At 48.7% G+C, this 22,042-nt stretch overlaps 1 protein-coding gene across 1 annotated transcript in view; it reads right to left on the bottom strand.

Moving 5' to 3' along the window:
• Positions 1-1,045, bottom strand: part of ZNF831 (zinc finger protein 831) — a 111,175-nt gene extending 110,130 nt beyond the window's left edge. Inside the window, exon 1 of the mRNA XM_078443902.2 lies at positions 908-1,045. The gene's annotated coding sequence lies outside the window, so the exon portion shown is untranslated. The remainder of the gene's footprint in view (positions 1-907) is intronic.
• Between the last annotated feature and the right edge of the window lie 20,997 nt (positions 1,046-22,042).

The raw sequence follows: 22,042 nt of genomic DNA, 5'->3' as shown, positions 1-22,042 counted from the left end.
TGCCAGGCAAAATGTAACAGCAGATCTTGAAAACTAAAAATAGGTCTATTCCAACTGATTCATCCCCTGACTGCACAGAATTCGGAGTTTTTTCATCTGTTTCTCTCCTACGTGTACGTTAGATTATGGCCTCTTTTCTCTCCCTCCATCTTTGTTGTTGTTCTTCTATTTCTCCCCTTCGTGTTGTGTGGTTCAAACCTTCCAGAAGAGATGTCCCCACTTGGCTACCCTCCGGCCCACAAACATGCTTAATAAGCAAGGAAATCATCTCTTTTCCTGGCTCACATGGCTGGGAGCTATGTAATTTGTCCTTAATATTTTCCATGCGGATGTTTCTACCCTGTTGCATCACACACAGAACTCTATAGCTTTGTTTCCGATTACAGTCCCTTCTATTTTAAACTTTGTTGATTTCTACTGGGAAGGAAGCCTATTTCGTACAGATTAGCTGGACAGCTGGGTCTGATTGCTTCTGATGACTGGGCTTGGGGCCACCGGGGAAACAGGTTTCCCAAAGCCCCTTGCATGGAGCCCCATTCCACACGGCCCCAAAAGAATGGGGTCAGCACTCGCTTCGGGGAGGAAGGGTTAGCAGCCTCAGGTGGAAATCAACAGGTCAAGCCAAAGGCGGGTTCAGACCTTATTCCACAGCTCAGGCTTGGGAGGCTGTGCTGGAAAGTGGAGGAGGGGGGAATCAGAAGCCCCCTGGTTCAAAAGCTCTCACAGGGACCTGACTGGGGGCTTGTGTCAGAGAGAACTACGTGTGCTTGGAAGGAAGCATCCATCATGCTTGCCTGATATAATCACTCGGGAGGCAACAGACAAGGCTCAAGGATTAAGGTCCCTTCATCTGGCCTTGCATCCCAGACCTCCAGGTGCATAAAGAAATCACAAAGACCTCTCTCACCTTCACGTGCTCAGTCCACAGGCAGGTGGGGGCTGCCGCGCTCTCCGGAAAACCGGTGGCTCCGATGAGGCAGGAGTATTCTCCCTGCTCGTCCCATCTCTGCCTTGCTTCTCTCTATGCCTTCTCTAGAGAAAACCGAGTGCTGGAAATTTAAAAAAAAAAAAAAAAAAAAAATCGTGTGTGTGGAGGGTGGTGGGTGTCGGGGGTGCCGGGGCGGTGGTGGGGGTGGCAGAGGGACACCGGGGGGTAGGTGTGCAGCCTGCCCTGGTGTGGGTTCGGGTTTAATGGCCGACGCTGGTGATACGGTTTGCCTGCTGAAGCTCAGTGCCACTGCAGCTCTGTGTGTGGGCGGCGGCAGCTACACGTCTGGGTTTCAAACCATTACACTGAACATTTGCAAACAGATAAAAAAACAAAACCATCCGGTACAAATGGAAACTTCTGTTTTCCCTTCTCTTCCTGCGTTCTAGCCCCTTTCACCTCTCCCCCGGAGGAGGAGGAGGAGGAGGAGGAGGAGGAGGAGGAGGGGGGGGGGGGGGGGGATGGGCGCGTCGCCCTCTGGGCTCCCCCGCAACCCCCGGCCCCGGCTCCTGCGGCCACACCGCTCACTGCCACGGCCACTGACACGGACAGGCGCGTCAGGTCGTCCAGACTTAGCGCCACGGCTTGGGGAAGGCTTCCTCTTCTCCAGGGTCCTGCTCAGAATCCAGCCTCTTGGGAGCCATCAAACCCAAGGGGCGTTGGGGTCTCCATACTGGGTCCCTTCTTAACCCTCCTGGTCTCAAAGCTACCTTAGAACTGGCCAACGAGGGGGAATCAGGTGCGCCTTCCCATCCGGACGACCCTCTCCCCGAAGAATATCGCGCGAGCGGCGACGCGAAGGTACGCCGTGAAAAGAAAACGGGTCCTGTGGTCAAAAGACTTTGGCAACTGTTGTATCCGGTGTTGTCCTGTGAGAGTCACGGAGCACATTAGCAGCTAAAGGCTCTGAGAAGTCCTGCAATTCAGAACCCCGTTCCACTTGTTCAATCCAGCGTTTCCAAAGCGTGCGTGAGGTCAGCCCCCACGGGGCACCTGGGCCCTGAAGAGCAGCGCCAGCCATCACGACACGCGCACGCGCCCGTCCCCACACCACGAACGCACACGCACGCAAAGGCGGTGAGCGACGCATGCGCGCGCGTGCGCGCGTGCACCGCGCACGCGCACTCCCACCCGCCCACCCCGCCGTGGAGCTGTCGCCCGAGTCCACTACCTGGGCGGGAAGGGAAGCCGGCGGAGGGAGACGCTGAGGGGGTGGCGTCACGGTGCACGGGGTGAGGTCGCGCGGCACGCGGTGAGCGGTGAGCCCGAGGCCGCGGTTCCAGCGGGACGGGGGACACACGAGGAGTGCAGAATGTTCTCCGGGGGCCCGGGGGCGCCGTCGGCGGCTTAGCCCCCAGCCCGGTGGCTCCACTCCCGCCCCTCCCGCCCAGGGGCACAGCCACGCGAGCTCACGGGGCGCTGTGGGGCACGCGCCCCCGACTGGCTTGAGAGCCCCCGGCGCGCCGTCCCCTGCCGGGCGGTGCGAAAAGCGGACCCGTCGTCTGATCCTCGGGAGCCTGAGGCTTCGGAGGCGGAAGAACAGAACATGAAACCCTTAACCTCCAGGAGGCAACTTTGCCGAATGGAGACGTTCACGCTGGAAATGGGCAGCAGGACAGGCAGCGGGACGCAGAGCAGGGGACAGGAGAGGAAGAGGTGGCGCGCTCTGCTGGATTGGGGGCTGCCGTGCCCCCCCCCCCCACCCTGTGCCAGCAGATACCCGCCCCACGGTCCCCCGTTGATGGGCCTTGAGCCTCAGCCGCCTCCTCTAAAAACAGTTTTTAACCAAGGATAATTTTGACACCCCTCCCCCCAGGGGACATTTGTGGTTGTCGCAACGGGGGTGTAGTGCTATTGGCACCCAGTGGGTAGCATCCAGGGATACTGCTAAACGCCACCAGGAGAGAATGATCCAGCTCAAATGTCCGTAGTGCAGCAGAAGCTGAGAATCCTGTCCAAGCGGACCCTCCGGTTCCCCGCGGTGGGGCTCAAATGAGACACCGCATGGGATTCGGACTAAACCAGACGGCAAGTACAGTATGTTTGACAAGAAGAACTTCCGTATCATATAGATGGCAGTTCATTTCTTATTGGGCAACAAGATAAAGAGTAGAGTGAAAGCTCTCTGCTTCAGACCAAGACGAGAGAGAGCCTGCCTGCCCTACAAACACTCCACATTACATGATCAAAAAAATAAATAAATAAGAAAAGAAATGCCTCCTCTTGCTTAAGTACACCAGAGAACTTGAACTCTGTGTGAACAAAGTGAAATGGGTGTAGAAGGGCTTTAAAAAGCTTGCAAGCACTTCGATGGATAATCATTGGTAATTAGAGCATTTTATAGAATCCATTAAAGAGGCTTTAAACAAAGCTGAAATTATTTGTTGACCTTTCTTCTGAAGGAGGGTAACAGTCGTGCTGACAACACTAATGTGTCCGGCCTGGTTGGGGGTTTTCTTTTGAAGAAATCTTCAGCCAGGCTTGCAGTACGGTCCGCAGGACGTGGCAGATGATTAGAGACCAGCAAAAAGAGAAAGTGAAATTAAAGTTCAGACTCCTGTTCCAGCTGACTTCCCAGAGGCAAAAAGAAAAGCTGACCAGGCCTCACTCTGGGCCCCCATTCAGTGGGACCCTGAGGCAGGACTCAGGGTCCAGACCCTGGAAACGGTTTTCTCCTGGCCAGCGGCAAAGTCCCAGGTGGGTGTGAAACCAGGAGAGGCAGGTAGGGCCGGGCCGGCTGTGATGGGAGTGAAAGAAGACAGGGTGTGTTCGAGGCAATCAGTGCAGAGACCAGCGCCCTTGCAAAGAGGCTTTCGAGGAAGGAATGACCAGCCAAGTTTCTGACGTGGACAGTGCACTGGGCCCACACGAGCCAGTTACATCAGCTTCCTACAGGAGCCAAAACAGAGAGCAAGGCCAGGCCGTTAGTTTTGACTTTCCCATGCCTTCCTCATTCACCTGTCTGCTTGCTAACCAAGACAAGCAATAGTCACGCATTCGAGGGCTTCCTGTGCCAGCACTTTGCTTGGCCCTACGAACAAAACAGTGAAGGAAAAGCAAAGCACAGTCCATCCCTGCCTTCATGGGGCTCAGAGTCAGAGGGAGTAGAAAAGGAAAAAAAAAAAAAAAATCAAATAATTATGAAAAAAAAAAACGTCCAATTCATTCAGTTAGTCATCAGCTAAGAATCTGAACCTGTACTCTATACTAGGCCCTGTTCAAGGAGAAAAAAAAAAAATGCATGAGCAAATTACTATCAAAAACTACAATGAAGACAACAATGTAATGAAAATCTACCTGAAAAGAGTAATGCTCATCAGGAGCTCTAAAGCCAAGGCCACCTCTCTTTGTTAAAAGCGGGTAAGAGGGCCTAAGTGTTAAGCACCTACCCGTCTAGGTTAGGCTAACTTCTCATTTTGGCAGTGCATCATTATTCAGCTCCAGGTTCTGTGCCACCCACAGTTTCTATGAACCCCAAGCTTTGGAAACACTCCCTTAAGCATGGAGGCATTGTTGAAGAAGAGTATCTAGACCATCCCAACCATGGACTTGAGGTCTTACCAAGGGAAGAGGACTGTTCAGGACCTAGGACAGCTCTGGAGTGCCTGGTTGTCTAGTTCCCCACCTTCCCTGGGTGCTGCCAGGCCAGAGGAGGCACACCAGTGCTTCCACCATGGCGGACAGGATAACCTTCACACAGGTGTCTACGGCTTTCTGTGTGCCTCACTCCCTCGTGTCTCTGCTTTTTCATGGCTTTCACCCTATTCCCACTGCCAATTCCTGACTCTTTCCACCTGACACTCAAGTAGAACAAGGGAGAAACTGGTTCATTTAGTCTATACAGGGCCTCACAGTTGGTCAGAGCTTGATCTTTGGGTTAACCCAGAAGCTGCAAGCCATCTTACAGAGAACTGCTGGGCAGCCAGTCAGCCACTGCTGAGCCAGCCCTAGACAAGGGACAGGGTTTCTCCAAAGGGCACAGCTAGCATTCCATGGAGAGCCTCCCTCCCAATACAGTGGTGCTAGGAGATGAGGGTCTGGACCAACCTGGTGGTCCAAGAGATCATTTCACATGACTTACAAATGAATATTTTAAATTGCAGTAGATATATTTTTATTCTGATGTCACTTAGTATGTCTGTAGCTAAAAGATCAAACTTGTGTTTCCCTTTTCAATAGATTTTAATAGCTAACTTAGAAGTATTAATTTTATTCGAAGACTTATATGGAAATCTCAATGAACCAGAATATCTAAAATGATTTTGAAAAAGGAGAATAAAGTCAGAGGAATCATACTATCTAATTTTAAGACTTATTATATAGCCACAGTAATCAAGACAGTGTGGTATGGATGGAGATAAACACATAGATCAATAGAACAGAATAAAGAACCCAGAAATAGACCCACACAAACATGCTTGACTGATTCTGGCAAAGGTGCAAAAGCAATTTAATGAAGGAAGGATAATCTTTTCAACAAATGATGCTGAGCAATTGCATGTCTTAGGCAAAAAGAAAAAATCTATGCTAAACCTCACACCTTAGACAAAAAGGAACTTGGAATGGATTGTAGATTTAAATGTCAAACATAAAACCATAAAGGTTCTAGAAAAGAGGCACCTGGATGGCTCAGACAGTTAAGCATCCAACTCTTGATCTTGGCTCAGGTCATAATTTCATGGTTCGTGGGTTTGAGCCTGTGTCGGGCTCTGTGCTGACTACACAGAGCCTGCTTGGGATTTTCCCTCTCTTTCTCTCTGTCTCTCTCTCTCTCTCCCTCTCTCTCTGCCTTTCCCCCACCCGCTCACTCTCTTTCTCAAAATAAATGAACTTTAAAAAATAAAAAAATTTTAGAATAAAATATGGGAGAAAAGCCTCAGGACCAAAGGTGAAGGCAAAAAGTTCTTAGATATGACACCAAAAATGCAATTCATAAAAGAAAAAAATGAATAAATTAGACTATTAAAATTAAATATTTTGCTCTGCAAAAGACTCTCAAGAGGATGAAAAAGAAGCTTTATTGAACACATGATGTTGGAACAACTGGATATCCACATGCAAAAAAATTTTTTTAATGAATCCAGACACGGACCTTACACTCTTCACAAAAATTAACTCAAAGTGAATCATTGACCTAAATGCAAAATGCAAAACTATAAAACTCCAGGAAGATAACATAGGAGAACACCTAGATGACCTTGGGGTTGGCAATGACCTTGTAGATAAAACACCAAAGTCACCATCCATGACAGAAATAGCCAATCAGCTAGACTTTGTTAAAATTAAAAACATTTTAATTAAAAACTTTTGCTCTGTGGAAGACAGTGTAAAGGGAATGAGGAAATAAGCTACAGATGGGGAGAAAATATTTGTGAAAGACATCTGATAAAGACTGTTATCCAAAACATACAAAGAGCTCTTAAAATTCAACAGTAAGAAAGCAAACAACCCAGTTAAAAAATGAGCTAAAGACCGTAATACACACCTCACCAAAGAAGATATACGGGTGGCAAGTAGGCATATTAGAAGATGCTCAACATCATATGTCAATAGGTAATTGCAAATTAAAACAATGAGATGCTACTGCATACGTATTAGAATGGCCAAAACCTGGAACACTGCCAACACCAAAGGCTGGTGAGGAACTCTCATTCATTGCTGGTGGGAACACAATGACAGTGTCTTATGATATTAAACATACTCTTGCAAATAATCCAGCAATCATGGTCCTTAGTGTTTACCCAAAGGAGCTGAAAACTTATGCCCACAAAAAAACCTGCACAGATATTTATAGCAGCTTTATTCATAATCGCTAAAACTTGGAAGCAACCAAGATGTCCTTCAGTAAGCGAATGAATAAAGAAGCCATAGTCCATCCAGACAATGGAATATTATTCAGTGCTAACAAGAAATGAGCTTCAAGCCATGAAAAGACATGGAAGAAACTGAAACACGTTACTAAGTGAAAGAAGCCAATCTGAAAAGGCTACCCACTGTATGATTCCAACTATATGACATTCTGGAAATGGCAAAACTATTATACATTTGTCCAAACCAATAGGATGCACACCACCAAGAGTGACCTTATTTTAAACTATAGACTTTAAGTGATGATGATGTATCAGTGTGCATTCATCAGTTGTAACAAATGGCCCCTTCTGGTGCGGAGTATTGATAGTGGGGAAGGTCAGGCCGATGTGGGGGCCAGGAGTATGTGGGAAATCTTTGTACTTTCAATTTTGATGTGAACCTTAAACTACTCTAAATTATCTATTTTTTAAACATTGGAAAGAATATTTGCAAATAATATATTGAATAAAAGACTAGCATCTAGAATATATAAAGAACTCTCAAAATTGAATGGTTAAAAAAAATCCAGTCAGAAAATGGACATCAGACATGAACAGGTGCTCCACCAAGAGGACAAACAGATGGTCTAAAAGCACATGAGAAGACACTCAACACCATCAGGAAACACAGACTAAAACCATCACTGCATACCTATCAGAGTAGCTAAAATTAAAAAAACCAACAATACCAAATACTGGCAGAGATGCAGATAAACTAGGTCACCCACACGTGATCACCCACATGAGAAATTGGACACTCTGAAAAACATCCTGGTGGCTTTTTTTTTTTTTTTACGTTTATTTATTTTTGAGACAGAGAGAGACAGAGCATGAATGGGGGAGGGGCAGAGAGAGAGGGAGACACAGAAACTGAAACAGGCTCCAGGCTCCAAGCCATCAGCCCAGAGCCCGACGCGGGGCCCGAACTCACGGACCGCGAGATCGTGACCTGAGCTGAAGCCGGACGCTCAACCGACTGAGCCACCCAGGCGCCCCATCCTGGTGGCTTCTTATGGAAATAAACATACATTTATTAGACAATTTGGCAATTGCACATTTGGGAATTTATCCCTGAGAAATGAAAACTTATTTTCACATACAAACCTCTATGTGCATGTTGATAGGTACTTTATTTGCAACAGCCAACAACTGGAAACAACCCAAATGTCCTTCAACAGGTAAGTGATTCAACAAACTCTGGTGCATCTACAACATGGAATACTATTAAGCAAAACAAACAAACAGACCTGATTCACACAACTTGGATGAATCTCAAGAGCATTGTGCTGAGGACAAAAGGCCAATAATATGTACCATAGGATTCAATTTTTATGTAATACTCTCAAAATGACAAAATTATAGAGATGGAGAACATGATTGCCAGCGAAGGGGTGTGTTAGGGGAAAACAGTGAAGTGAGATCATAAAGGGGCAGCACAGGCAGCTGTATCTTGATAGTGTCTACATAGGATAAAGTTGCACAGACTTACACACACTCACACAAGTGCATGTGAATGCTGGTGGAATCTGAATGAGGTCTGCAGCATAATTAATTGCATTGTACAATGTCAGTTCTTACTTCTGATATTGTACAGAGTTATTAAGATGTTGTCATTGAAACTGGATGAAGGGTCAACAGCACTTCTCTCTACTATTTTTGAGTCTATAATTATTGAAAAAAAAGGCTTCAAAAGAAAAATATTAATTAAATACAAGTACAGGTAATTCATGAATTCAGCAGAATAACTGTGGTTGGTAACACGGACCTGCCCAAGTTTCGGGGGTGGACGTTCCTCTGGTGTCGAAAGGCCTGGTGCCACCCAGGGAAGGTCAGAAGCAAGACTGGCTCTTCTCCACTCAGGGCTGGGCAAATTTAAAATTACAGGGGCCTCGGATTCCAAATGAGCCAACTTTCTAAGTGGCCAGAGGCCTTCTTTAAGCTCAACTGAAATTGAATTGAATGACACAGCAGATGTCTTTGTGATAAGAGCAGCCTCCGACAGAAATACCACATTTCATCAACTCTAAGACACACAATGGCAAGAAGCACCATTATTTTTTGTTCCGCTATGAAAGAAAAATAAGCTGCCAATTAAACCGTGACACAATGCTTTCTTATCACTTAGAATTTTTAATTTTACTTATTGAAAGGGTTCTTTGAGACTTAATTAGACAGATTTTTATCACATATTACTATTGTGCATACATAAAAATGAAAATACAAGGGAAATAAATTGGTTGTTATTCCTCAAACTTCTTTATACTGAGTCCAACTCTTCTGAATCACTTTTCAACTCAGGCTCATCAATGTCTGGGTTTTTTCCACACTCTCTCATCCTCTGTGCATTCATCCATAGCGCTGATGATGTAGCATTTCTTTAAAGAACTCATAAAAGGATTAAAAGTCATGAGCACAGGGCTCTCAGCAGACTTTAGGGTTATATACAGTTTTTCTGCCTCAGTTCCCACTTCAGCAGTGTTGCTAAACAGGAATGATTTGCTCAAATCATTCACTCCGTTCCTACAACCGTGGCATTCATAGAGGTTATAACAGGGCTCACTGTCCAATCCAGGATCTTCCAGTATGCTGACACTGGTCAGTTCCATATCAGTTACATGTGTTCACTGCAGAAAGGAATGCTAGGCTTGGATTCTAGGCTTTTTGAGGTTCATGCATGCACGGACAATTTGACCATGTCGTGGCCTTCATGACATACTATGGACCCTAAGATCCATTCTAATTTCAGAAATAATATTTGTGTGAAAAGTATTCATCACAGAAATAATGAAATGCAAGTGCATAAATAAAATAATGTCAGATGGCCTTAAGTGCTATGAAGAAAATGAAGCAGGGAAATGTGATCAACAGTGGCTGCGGGGGAGGTGGACAAAGAGAACCTTTCTGAGGACAGGATACTTGAGAAGAGTCTGAAAAGTAAGAAGTCTTCAGCCAAAGGAAAATCAGAAGAAAGTGTCCCTGATGGTGTCTGCCCGAGACGTTAGATTATGCTGCAAGACAAAACAACCCCGAGGTCTCAGTGGCATAAAACAAAATAAAAATTTGTTTCTAATTTATACTTCTTGTGCATAAGCGAGTATTCTGAGGTATCTTTCTCACTTCAAGATCTGAGGTTGATGGAGAAGCCGCTGGCTGGAAATCTCCAGTTGCCATGGCAAAGAGAAAGGGAGGGGGTCAATCCCAAACAGGTTGTGAAACCTACCCACCAGCGACACGTGTCCATCTGCCCGCGTTACTTTAGTGACAGCAAGTTACTAGGGCTGCCTAACTTCCAGGGGCTGGGCAGTGGAGTGCAATCTACCGCATGCCTATGAGAAGAGTCAAACAGATTTAGGGAACAGCGGTAATGATCACACAGGCAGAGAGAAAAGCAAGCACAAATGCACTGAGGTGCAAAGAAGCATGGTTTGGGAGGTGGGGGATAGAGGTAGAAGGTCAATGTGACTGGAGAAGGGTGGAAGGGGGGACAAGGTGACAGAAGAAGACAACACCCTATAGATTGGAGAGACCTGTCCTAGAACCCAACCGTGCTCTAGAAATCTCTATTTCATCTTATGACCTCCAATGCCTGGAGACAGAATTAAACAACCAATTGTGTAATGAGGTGGTTGAATTACACCTAATTTCCACAAATGCTTTTGTTGAGCAAACATTGTAATGCCAGAATGTGGTTTTCAATCATTTAATTAGTCTTCCAAAATGCTCCAAAATCGGTGTTAATCACAGTTTTAAAATAATACATTTAATGTGTCCTTAAATACTTTAGTGTGTCTCAGCGTTAATCCCATAATTAAATACGTTGAGTAATTGATACATATTTAACACCTGCCACTTGGAATTTTGAAAATAATGCATTTCTGAAAGCAGGTAGCCAATGGGGAAAGCCCATCGGGCTTAGCAATTTTCTTTGGGATGACCAGGGACGGAGGGGCCTGGCTCTCAGAACCGGGGGTATATGCAGAGATGAGGCAAGCATTCAAAGGAAGGGCTTGGGGCTTGGTGCAGTGTCACAGCCTATCTTAGAATAACAATGCTGCACCCAGGGGAACCTACGGGCACTGCCAGGCCCCTCCGCCTGGCGCTGGGTGCCTACAAATGCTCCGTGGACACTGCTCCCGTCCGTCTGGAGACTCTGTGGCCATGTTGATGATGCTGTCAAAAACCAAAGGTTGCAAACCACAGGTGGACTGTATCCTCACAACCCCACTCAACACAAGAACACCTGCCCAGCCCCTGCCTGACTGCTGCTAAAGGAAATGTCAAGGGGGGGCTGGGAGCTGATGGGAGTGCCAGGTTTGATACCCCCATAAAGTCTGAGCCACCAAGAGAACCCGAGAAGGCTGAGTTTGAGGTTGACCGCCCCTTACGGCCCAGAGACATCAAGACACATCTCTGCTCTCCCAATTCATCCTAGCTTCACCAGAGAACAGAAATAAAGAGGGGGGTTATCACGTCCAATAAAAAACTGTGGTCGAACACACAAGATATTTTTACCTTGTATGCTGTGCTTCATTGATTCACCCCAGAAGAGGGTTTTTTGGGAGCATCTAAAAGGCATATTAGCTGTATGACAAGTCAACAATCTGGATATTGCTGTTTGGGAGTGAAAGTTTTCACTTTTGTCCTAGAGAACCAAAAAGCAGAGTGGCACAAGCAAGATGAAGGTCTATTTTTCCGCTAGGTGACAAACCTGACACTGGATGGCACATCCAGAGTCAACAACCCACGCTTCTTCTAACTGGTTGGTCCACCCCCCCTGGCAGATGCCCTGCCCACGCAATCCAAGATGGTGCACCACCTCTTTTCACGATGGGCGAAGGGGTGGGGTCTGGGCACCCCCCTCCCCTCTATGGGCTTGACATGGAAAGTGTATAACTCATTTCCCTTCACAGCTCTTTGGCCGGGAGTTAGTCATAAGGCCATTTCGAGCTGCAAGAAGAGAAGTTTTATTTTTATCTGGGTGACCAGGTGTACAGCTATGAGACAGAAAGGAAAAGTGATGTAGTGGGCAACTTGCGAGCCTTGGCATGTTGCCCTCCGGGGGTTTGGAGTCTGCCGGGGGAAGAAAAGCATATGGCCCAATTCCAACATCTCATCCTAGAATGGGCCAAACACCTGTTAGGGTGGAAACTCACAGGAGGGGGTAGTTTGGGGACCAAACTCAAGAGGGAGCTACAGTATCTACCGCAAAGGATAGTTATGGGCTTAACATGAACTCAAGAGTGCAGAGACAAGCTGGGTGGTAGAAGGCAGCATGGGCTCCACAGTCACAGGACAGAGCTTGAGCCCTGCCCCACCACTTACTTTCTGGGTGACGGTGAAGGAAGAACTCTAAAGGTCTCCCCCAGGATTCCCAGCCACTGATTACTCAATCAAACACAAGAGCAGGTACAGCTGCAAATGGCCTTGGCAGACGGCATTAATATTACTAAGTCTGCTGAGACTGTAAAGATAGGGAGAGTATTCTGGGTTATCCAGGTGACGCCAATGTAACCACATGAGCCCTTCAAAGTAGGAGAGGAAGGCAGAGGTGCAGGGGGATAAGAAGGCAAACGATAAGGCAGTAGGAAGGGAAAAGAGGTTTGAAGCACGAGAACGACCCACCTGCCAATGCCGGCATGAAGGGGGCCATGAACCAGAGGGTGTGGGTGGCCTCCCGAAGCTGAGAATGTTCCCCAGCCCCAATGAATAAGGACAGGACCTCAGCCCTACACCCACGTGGAGCTGAATTCTGCCAACAGCCTTAACGAGCTTAAAAGTGGGATCTTCCCCAGACAAGAATGCAGCCCTGCTCACCCCTGGATTTCGGCATCCTGGGACTTGGAGCAGAGGACCAGCAGAGCCCAACAGACTATGAGGCAACAGCTGGATGCCGCTTTAAGCTGATAAACATGTGGTCATTTGCTATGGCAGCAGTAGGAAACAAGGCCAGCGACCTTGGGCAAATCCCTTCTCTGTGGCCTGTTTTCCTCTTGGGTCAACAGAATAGCAGTCACTCCTGAGGGCTTGTATGAGGCTGAAAGGAGGCAATCCAGATGGCTGGTATACAAGAGATGGTCAACAAATGCTCCTGCTATAACACGGATGGTTGCTATTCCCACCTCAGAGATCCCCAGGCCATCGAGACACAGAAGGAAATGGGCACTTCCCATGCACAGTCTCACCCAACCCTATAAGGCAGCTACTTTTATTGGCCCACTTGCAAAGATGAAACCGAAGCACTGAGAGATTAAGTGATTTTCTCAAGGCAAAACAGGTAATAAGAAACAAAGCTGAGATTCCGCCCAAGCCATGGGGCTCTAGAGCTCTGAGGGGAGGGAGCCAGATGCTCCCATCCCAGCTCCATTGTGCGTGCAGATGAGCAAAGAGAGGCCAGGAGCCAGTCTGCAGGGAGCCAACCTCCACACGAACAGCAGGTCTTGGGTTGAAACACAGATGACCACCTGTCTTCTGGGCATGCCTACAATGGAGCCAGTGGTTTTCTCTCATCCTTCCTGGGTTGTAGGGAAGCCTAGGTTCTTTCTGCTCAGCTTCCAAGAGTAGTCTGCCTGAACAGAAAGGTCATAACTTCCATCCTTTAAAGGCCAAAAGAGAGACAAGTAGACAAAAAGCCCAATAGACTTCCTCCATTATTCAGCCATCATTGGGCTCCTTCTGGATGCTGGGCCAGCACCGTTCTTGGTGCTGGGTTACATCACTGAGCAAGCTGGGCACATTCCCAGCATGAGGGTTAAGACAAGAAGCAAGTAACTAACCAAGTGAGCAAATTTGATCATGATGGAGAGAGGGGGCTCTTCAGGCCTGTGTCTGTTGGTTGCTGGTGCCACTACCCTCTGTCCACAGTTCAGTAAGATGCTGGGCATCACTGTCCATGTTGGAAGAGTCGGGGTGGTCCCCAGGATAGAGAAGCTGGCACAGAGCTCACCCAGAGACATACCCAAGGCATCCCCTGGAAACAAGGAGGAGAGTCTGGGCTGCCATCTGTCCCCATATCGGGGCACTGATCTTCCCTGACGACGGTCAGTGACCACCACTTCATGAGGGACAGACAAAATTCGGGAACCTGAGAATGAGCTAATAGAAGTCAAGCAGAACCTAATGGAGGAGGAGGAGGAGCCATGAGGTCTCCGTGCAGGGCCAGCCCTGGCCACCAGGCTGCCTCCCCTCTCCAGGCCCCAATTTCTAAGCTTTAGATGAAAGAACAAAGGGAGATGAGCCGTCAAGTCTCCTCCCAGCTCCCGGTCTCGAACATGTGCTCGTCCCTCCCTCCCTCAACCAGTCTTGGTCCGCCTCTGCTGTGCGCGCACCCCTGCATTCATAACTATGAATTGATGCTTTCGGTTCCCTCTTCCTGCTTGGCAACTGTCAAACCGAGCCACACATAGGGCCACTGGGCTCACCCATGGGCAGGGCTGTCTGGTTCTGCATGGAGGTGCCTGTGTGCAGATCGGCATTAGCATACGTTGCTTTAAATCATCTCAAAAATTGACTTTGGGCAAGCGCTTGACAGGTGAGCTGTGTTTTCCTACTAGAAAACAAGCAGAGCAACAACCCAAGGTGACCCCACAGAAGTCATGTGGGACCAGAGGTTGAATAGGCCCTAACAGATCAGTTGAGAAGCTTCCAGCTGCGGTCAACGGCATAAGGGGCCCCTGTCAGGCCCTGGGAACCTCAGCAGAGCAGAACCTCCACGTGGCGGGGTTTTCGCCTGGCTCGCCGGGCCCCACAAGGCTGGAGAGAGAGCCCATCGCCCCCAACTGGCTCACCTTCTTCCCGGCAAGGCATGCTTGAGGTGGAGTGCAGGGTTTACAGAGGATTTGAGTTAATTCACCAGTTGAGCAATCCAGTGGTTTACAGAGAAGTATGAAAAGAACAAAGAGGCCAGAGGAGGCAAAGATGTTTCCAGAAAATGTCCAAGGAGCATATGAAAAGATGCTTCACCTCCAGAAAAGCATCAAGAGGAAAGCTAGTGAAAAATGAGATCACAACAAGGGCGAGTATCACCGACATTTGACACAGGTGTTCTCCAACCCCCCCCCCCCCATGACGGGCGTGTAAAATGGTCAACTTTTTGGAGTCCAGCCTGGCACAACCAGCACAGCAATTAATCACCTGGGAATTTTTTTTGCCTGGCAACATAATCAGACAAATTCACAATATATGTGTACGAGGCGGTCTATTGAAGCAAGAAAGGCCCCCCACCAAATAAAAAATGCTTAAATCCCCAACGAAAGAGACTTGGCCAGTTAGATGAAGGGACATCCACACAACGAAATGCAGCGCAGTCATTTAAAAGGCTGGTATAACTTTACATTTTTTGACTTAGAGAGACGTCTCCATCGCATTATTGGGTGGAAAAATAGCAAGTTCCAGAAGAGCACACTGTGAGGTTCCCATTTATGCGAAATGGCTCGTACAATGGGGCGTTTGTGTGCACAGCGCAGCGAGAGGCAGCAGAAGACCGACCACAATGTTACCCCTCCGTGGAGGGAACTGGAGGGATTTTAATTTTCATCTTTATGCCTTCCTGTGTGGTTTGAATTCTTTACAATCATCATGTATCATTTTTATAATCAGGAAGAAAAAGTACAATAAAAACGGTTTCCATTTTTAAAAGAGAGCGAATTCAATGAGGCACAAAGAGTGCAGGTGTTCTGAAGGCCCTCGCCATGCCTGGGTGGGAAATAAATCTGCCGGGCGCCCCAGAGAGCAAGGGCTCGGCAAGGCCGTCCCTGCCCACGGCAACGCGTGTGGTTTCGGAGACCTCCCGCTGATGCGCTCACCGCCACCCCACTGGCAAGTTCTCATCCGTGCCACGGAACAGGCCTCCCTTCTTTTCCCCAGGGTCCTGCAGGGACTCCAACGCCCACTAGGGATGCTGTCCGGGGTGCAGGAAGCCAGGGGGGCTGGGGCTTGTGGAGGCAGGTACGCTGGCCGGCCGTGTACCACTGAGTGATGGACCCCGCCCCCTCTTCTGTCCAGCGAGGTGCAGCAGTGCTAGCCTTACGGGGACCCCCTGAGCCGACGCACGTGGGGGCCGAGCACAGCAGCCAGACGGCCTGGACTTCACAGAGGGAACAAGGAAGTATGAATCCTCCTCGTTGCCGGAGGTTCCTGCCGTCCGGAGGAGCCTAGACTCTGGCTGGAGACAAACTTTAAGTACCTGATGACCTTGGGCATCGGTGGTCAGGTTGCTGAGCATGAGAAGGGAAGCCTCTGCCGACCCCAGACTGGGAAATGCCCCAAGATGCTGGCAGGTTCACACTGGGAGGACAGCATTTCTTTACCCACTGTCCTGCACCAAAAAAAAACACATTTTATTTTGTTTAATGTTTATTTTATTTTTGAGAGAGAGAGAGAGAGACAGCACAAGCGGGGGAGGGGCAGAGAGAGAGGGAGACACAGAATCCGAAGCAGGCTCCAGGCCCCAAGCTGTCAGCACAGAGCCTGACGCGGGGCTCGAACTCACAAACCGCGAGATCGTGACCTGAACCGAAGTCGGACGCTGAACCGACTGAGCCACCCAGGCGCCCCAGGAAACATTTTAAATGGAGGCCCGTTCAGAAGCAGCTCATGCTTGCTGAACACGTGCTGTGCACCACACGCCTTCACACTTACTTCTTTTGGGCCCCATGACAACCTGATAAGAGTGTTACCAGCCCTCATGGCAGATGAGGAAGCCACAGCAGACAGAGCTGAGTGACAGTGTGAGTCTACTCACACTGTGAGTAGACGTCAGAGACAGGACACCGGGTCCCGAGTTTCAAAAGCAGAGATTTGGAAAACCACCCCTGAATTCCTGAGCCTCCTGCCTCAGAACCGCTTGTAACCCCCAAAACACCAAGGTCACAGATGCTTCCACACCCCGAGTGAATTTGGGGCATCTATTCTTTCTGGGTTAATCCTGCTACCCGTGGCTTCCAACACCACGGACAAGCTCTACGTGAAAGCACCTTGCATTTCAAAGGTGTTCTTGTGCATTCGGCAGGGCTCATTCAAGTACATAAACATCCACAGGGCACATGTGTGACACCCGTCTCATACATCAGGAGAGGACAGGAGCAAAAGGCCCCCGTTTCCCAGCACTCACCCACTGACAGGCAGAAGGGAAGGTGATGCGTCAGGTGACTGCCTGGAACGCCAGGGCCAGAACGGTTCAGCAGTTCAGAGCATCCTAGAAACTGAGGGGGCCTTTCACACTTCAAAACCCACACATCACCCAACAGCCATGATGGTTCACATCCTGTTGGAAAAACACAAACAGGGAAGGAGCTCGTAGGCTACCTGGCATCCTAACAGCCTTCCTCTCCCGTGACAGCAAATGCTGGGTACTTCTGCATCCTGATAGCGTTGGAGTCACATGAATGCACGTGTGATGACATTGCGTAGAACTATACACACGCACGCACACACAAGTGCACGCAAACACAGGTGATACCTCAGGAAGGTTGGCAGCATGTTAACGGTACGGTGCAAACGTCGGATTCCCGGTTTGGATAAGTGCTATGGCCCCACAAGGTGCCATCGTTGGGGGAAGCTGCGTGAAGGGTCCACAGGAACTCTCTGTACTATTTTCATAACTTTTCGTGGGTCTAAAATTATTTCAAATTTTAGAAATTTCAGTTTTCTAAAATACATCCAGTACAAAAATGCTGATTCGAAGGGGCGCATGCACCCCAATGATTATAGCAGCGCTATCGACAACAGCCAAATTATGGGAAAAGCCCAAATGTCCATTGACTGGTGAATGGATAAAGAAGATGTGGTGTATATATATTCGATGGAATATTACCTGGCAATTGAAAAGAATGAAATCTTGCCATTTGCAACAACATGGCTGGAACTAGAGTGTATTATGCTAAGTGAAGTAAGTCAGTCAGAGAAAGACAAATATCATACGACTTCACTCATATGTGCAATTTAAGAAACACAACAGATGAACATAGGGAAAGGGAAGGAAAAATAAGATTAAAACAGATAGGAAGGCAAACCATAAGAGACTCTTAAATACAGAGAACAAACTGAGGGTTGTTGGAGGGGAGGTGGGTCAGGGGGATGGGCTGAGTGGGGGATGGGCATTAAGGAGGGAACTTGTTGGGACGAGCACTGGGTGTTGTTATGCAAGTGATGAGCCACTGAATTCTACTCCTGAAACCATTGTTACACTATATGTTCATTAACCTGGATTAAAATAAAATTTAAAAAATAAATGCATCCATCCATCCAGGATCTGACCGCTTCTCCCAGCTTCCCAGTCTGAGCTGCACCACCCCTTACCTGGTCACCCTGCTTTGTACCTTTGCAGTACTCCCCAGGGACCACCAACAGCTTAGGTGGACTGAAGGCCAGGTGCACCTGGCCTTATGTGGCCGCAGCCTTATGCGGTCTCCTTGCCAAACCTTCTGCTCATCTGCTCCCCATCATCCACATGGCCCCCTTGGTTTCGCAACATCAGGACATGATCAGGCCCGGCTCTCCTGTGGCCACTGCCTTCTCCTCTTCCGGGTCACAGAGACCACCTCTTCGGAGAGGACACCCCTGACCCTTCATCTATAGGACCCCTTCTGGGCCTGACAGGGGAGGGCCATGGGACTTTCTACAGTGGTGGAATTGTACCCGGGTCAAGGTGATACGGGTGCATATGCTGGCCAAAGCTCACCAAGTGAGCGGGTTGGATGTGTGCAGTTTACCTGATGATCACACCTGATGAAAAATGCAATCACAGGAGCACCTGGGTGGCTCAGCCAGGTGAACACCAGACTTTGGCTTAGATTATGATCTCATGGGTTGTGGGTTCAAGCCCTGCATCAGGCTCTGTGCTGATGGCTCAGAGCCTGGAGCCTGCTGCAGATTCTGTGTCTCTCTCTTTTCTCTCTGTCCCTCCTCTGTTCATGCTCTGTCTCTCTCTGAAAACAAATAAATAAAACATTTTTAAAAATTCAGTCACAGTATTAAAGACCCCTGCCCATTGTGACTGTTCTAGCACCTTATTTATTTTCTTCATGGCACTCGTTATTTTCCGTAATCATCTTTTCACGTATATGTTTACTTGTTTATCATCTGTTCCCTGACACACACATGCACACACACACACCATCAGAAGCCCTCCACGGGAGGTGAAGCACAGGCCTCCAGGACAGCGGGAGCCAGGTCTGGCCTATCACACTGCATGCCCAGCACCCAGCTCAGGTCCTTGCCGGACACGGTGAATAAACATCTGCCTGGCTTATCTCACCACAGATGCACTGTGCAGTGAGCTCACCAGGAAGGATCTCAGATCTTTTCCACTCTGATCCTCCCGAAAGCCCTCTTCTTGTGTCTTGGCCAACTCAGTCCAAATGCAAGAACTGACTGGCTCGTTTGACGAGTACTGAATGAGCGCTGTGGGGTGCAGCAGTGACCAAAACAGCCAAAGCCCGATGCTCGAGGGTCATCCGTTCTGGAGGGTGACAGACACTCAACACCTTGATGTCGCACAAGCCAGGAGATGAAAACTTCCCAGCAGAAAAATAAAGTCGGAACATCTGGGTAGAGATCCCATAAAGGGATGAGTAAAGCCAGGCACACACCTGAGGGAAGCAAGTTCCAAAAACGGAGGAAAGCAAGTGTTGATGGTCTGAGTTGAAGCATGTTGTTTGTTGGGACAACCCAAGTGGGGGAACAGGAATGTGGGGTCTCAAGGTCATAATGAGGACTTGGGACTGTACTCTAAGAGAAAATCCTAGGGAGGCTCAACCACAGTGCAGTGATCTGACTGAGGCTCTCACAGGATCCCGTGGACTGCTTGGGAAAGGGACACAAGGGCAGGGGGAGAGGTGAGGTGGGGGGTCACCACCCAGGGCACACGAGAGGGCAGCTCAGACCTAGTAGGTTGCCATGGAGGTGTTAAGATCCCAACTCTAACTCTTAAATACTGAGAACAAACTGAGGGTTGATGGGGGGTGGGGGAGAGGGGAAAGTGGGGGATGGGCATCCAGGAGGGCACCTGTTGGGATGAGCACTGGGTGTTATATGGAAGCCAATTTGACAATAAATTATATTTAATAAAAAAATAAAATAAAGGCTATTTTAATATTTTAGCCATTTCAGCCACTAAAAAGAAAAAAAACAAAGACCCCAACTCTACTTCAACTGAAGCATCGACAGGATGGATTCCATGGAGTGTGTGAGGTAAAGAGAGGAGTCAAAGCTCCAGGAGTTCTGCCCAGAGCAAGAAGAAGAAAGGAGTTGGCACGTCTCAAGAATAACTGAAGTTTAGCCCACCTGGGGAGCAGCATCCTCAGACGGGGAATCAAGAAGCTAGGGATAGCTGGCAGTGAGGGGGGACAGTCGTCCCGTGGCTGCCAAGCCATGGGTACAAATACAAGCAGCACCAGGTGGCCCACATACAGCACCTCACCTAGTAGAGAGTCAGGGATGCCAACAGCAGAGACCAGAAGACCGGAAGAACCCAGCAAAGAGCCCTGAGACGGAGCAACCAATGTGGCTGGCAGACCACCAGGAAAGAGCTGACCCCAGAGGACAAAGAAAGTGTTTCCAGAAAAAAAAGAGGGATAGACCACGTCCCGCTGCTGGCTGAAGGCAGAACGTGGAGCTGGGCCGCCTCGGGCCCCAGTGAGCGTGAAAGGAGCCGTATCTATGGGGCGTGGGAGGAAGGCTGAATTTCAGGGGGTCTGAAGGAAAATGGCGGCCAGATGCAAATGGGAGCAGTCCACTCTTTGAAAACATTCCAGGTAAAGGGGGGCAGAGAAATGGGATGGTGGTGAAGGGAAACGCGGGGTCGAGATGAGCCCTTTTTTCAAGATGACGGAAAGAGCATCAAGGTATACACACCTCGTGGGGAAGGAGGGTCACCATCCCGGGAGAGGGGACACAGGCAGCAGTCGGGTGCGCACGCGCACAAGGGGAGGGTAGCTGACAGGGGAACACAGAACGCTTCCGAAATTGCATTTCCTAAAGAAATTCATTACTTTCCAGCATGGGTAATGATTAAAAGTAACTTCTAACAAAGTGTGCTCCGCCAGCCAGGGACATGTGCATAAGGGACACTCAATAAATATTTGTTGATGGATTGATTTTCAAGTACGGTTCCCGCTGAACTTGAACGCACGAGGTTCATTTATAATTGGAAGCATCTCGTTACATCCACCTAGTGAGCCAAAGTCCTTAAAAACAGTTTGCTCTCCATCATGCTCCCGCTCCAGCCAGCCCTCAGCCTGGCCCCAATTTAAATTATCACTTCAAAATTGGTGAGGCCTGAATTAATGAGATTTTACTGCACTCATGGCTTTAGATTAAAATCAATGCTGTGCCCGAATGCGAGTCGATGAAAAATGGCTGCAGAAAGCAGAAACTAATAAACAGCTCACATTTTTCTGGGAGACGCCGGCCAAGGCTCTCTATCTTCCTGACCGGCTCCCCTGTGCCTCGGCTTACCTGAGACAACACATCTGAACCCACAGACCCAACACCTCTTTCTTTGTCTTGGGGGCAAATCCAAAGGCCTTTTCGGTTGGGCCTGCTGAACAAAAAGCACACCCGTTAGGGCGGGGGCCTCTCAGACTTCAGGGTGAGTACAAATGGCCTGGGGTCACTCTCGGAGGAGCAGGGCACTTAGGACGCACTCATATGCAAGTAACAGCAGCTGGCACTTCAGAACGGCTGAGACGGTAAGTCGGTATTTGGTTATCTCCAGTGACCAGAGGCCCTGCAGCCAGGCAGGGCCGGGGACAGCAAATCCAGGGGCTCTGCGGCTCCAAGCAGGGACCTGAGTCCTTTCCCTCCGATCTTGCACCCCCTGCACACAAGCTCTGTCCTCAGGCTGTCACTGTCACAAGATGGCCGGTGCCAACCCAGGTGTCACATCCAGTCCCGACAATGTCCAGCCAAAACAAAGAGCTATTTCTCCCTGAGTCTCTTTTTTTTTTTTTTTAAATTTTTAAAAAAAATTGTTTAACGTTTATTGATTATTGAGAGACAGAGAGACACAGAGCGTGAGCAGGGGAGGGGCAGAGAGAGCGGGAGACGCAGAATCCGAAGCAGGCTCCAGGCTCCGAGCCGTCAGCACAGAGCCCGACGTGGGGCTCGAACCCACAAACCGCGAGATCATGACCTGAGCTGAAGTCGGTCACCCAACCGACTGAGCCACCCGGGCGCCCCTTTTCTTCATTTTTTAAAGTTCCTTTAT

Source organism: Panthera onca, chromosome A3, assembly GCF_046562875.1.
Source record: "Panthera onca isolate mPanOnc1 chromosome A3, mPanOnc1 haplotype 2, whole genome shotgun sequence".
In the NCBI taxonomy this organism is placed as follows: domain Eukaryota; kingdom Metazoa; phylum Chordata; class Mammalia; order Carnivora; family Felidae; genus Panthera; species Panthera onca.
The sequence above is the reverse complement of the archived record's forward strand: the minus strand, read 5'-3'. Positions and strand labels throughout refer to the sequence as shown.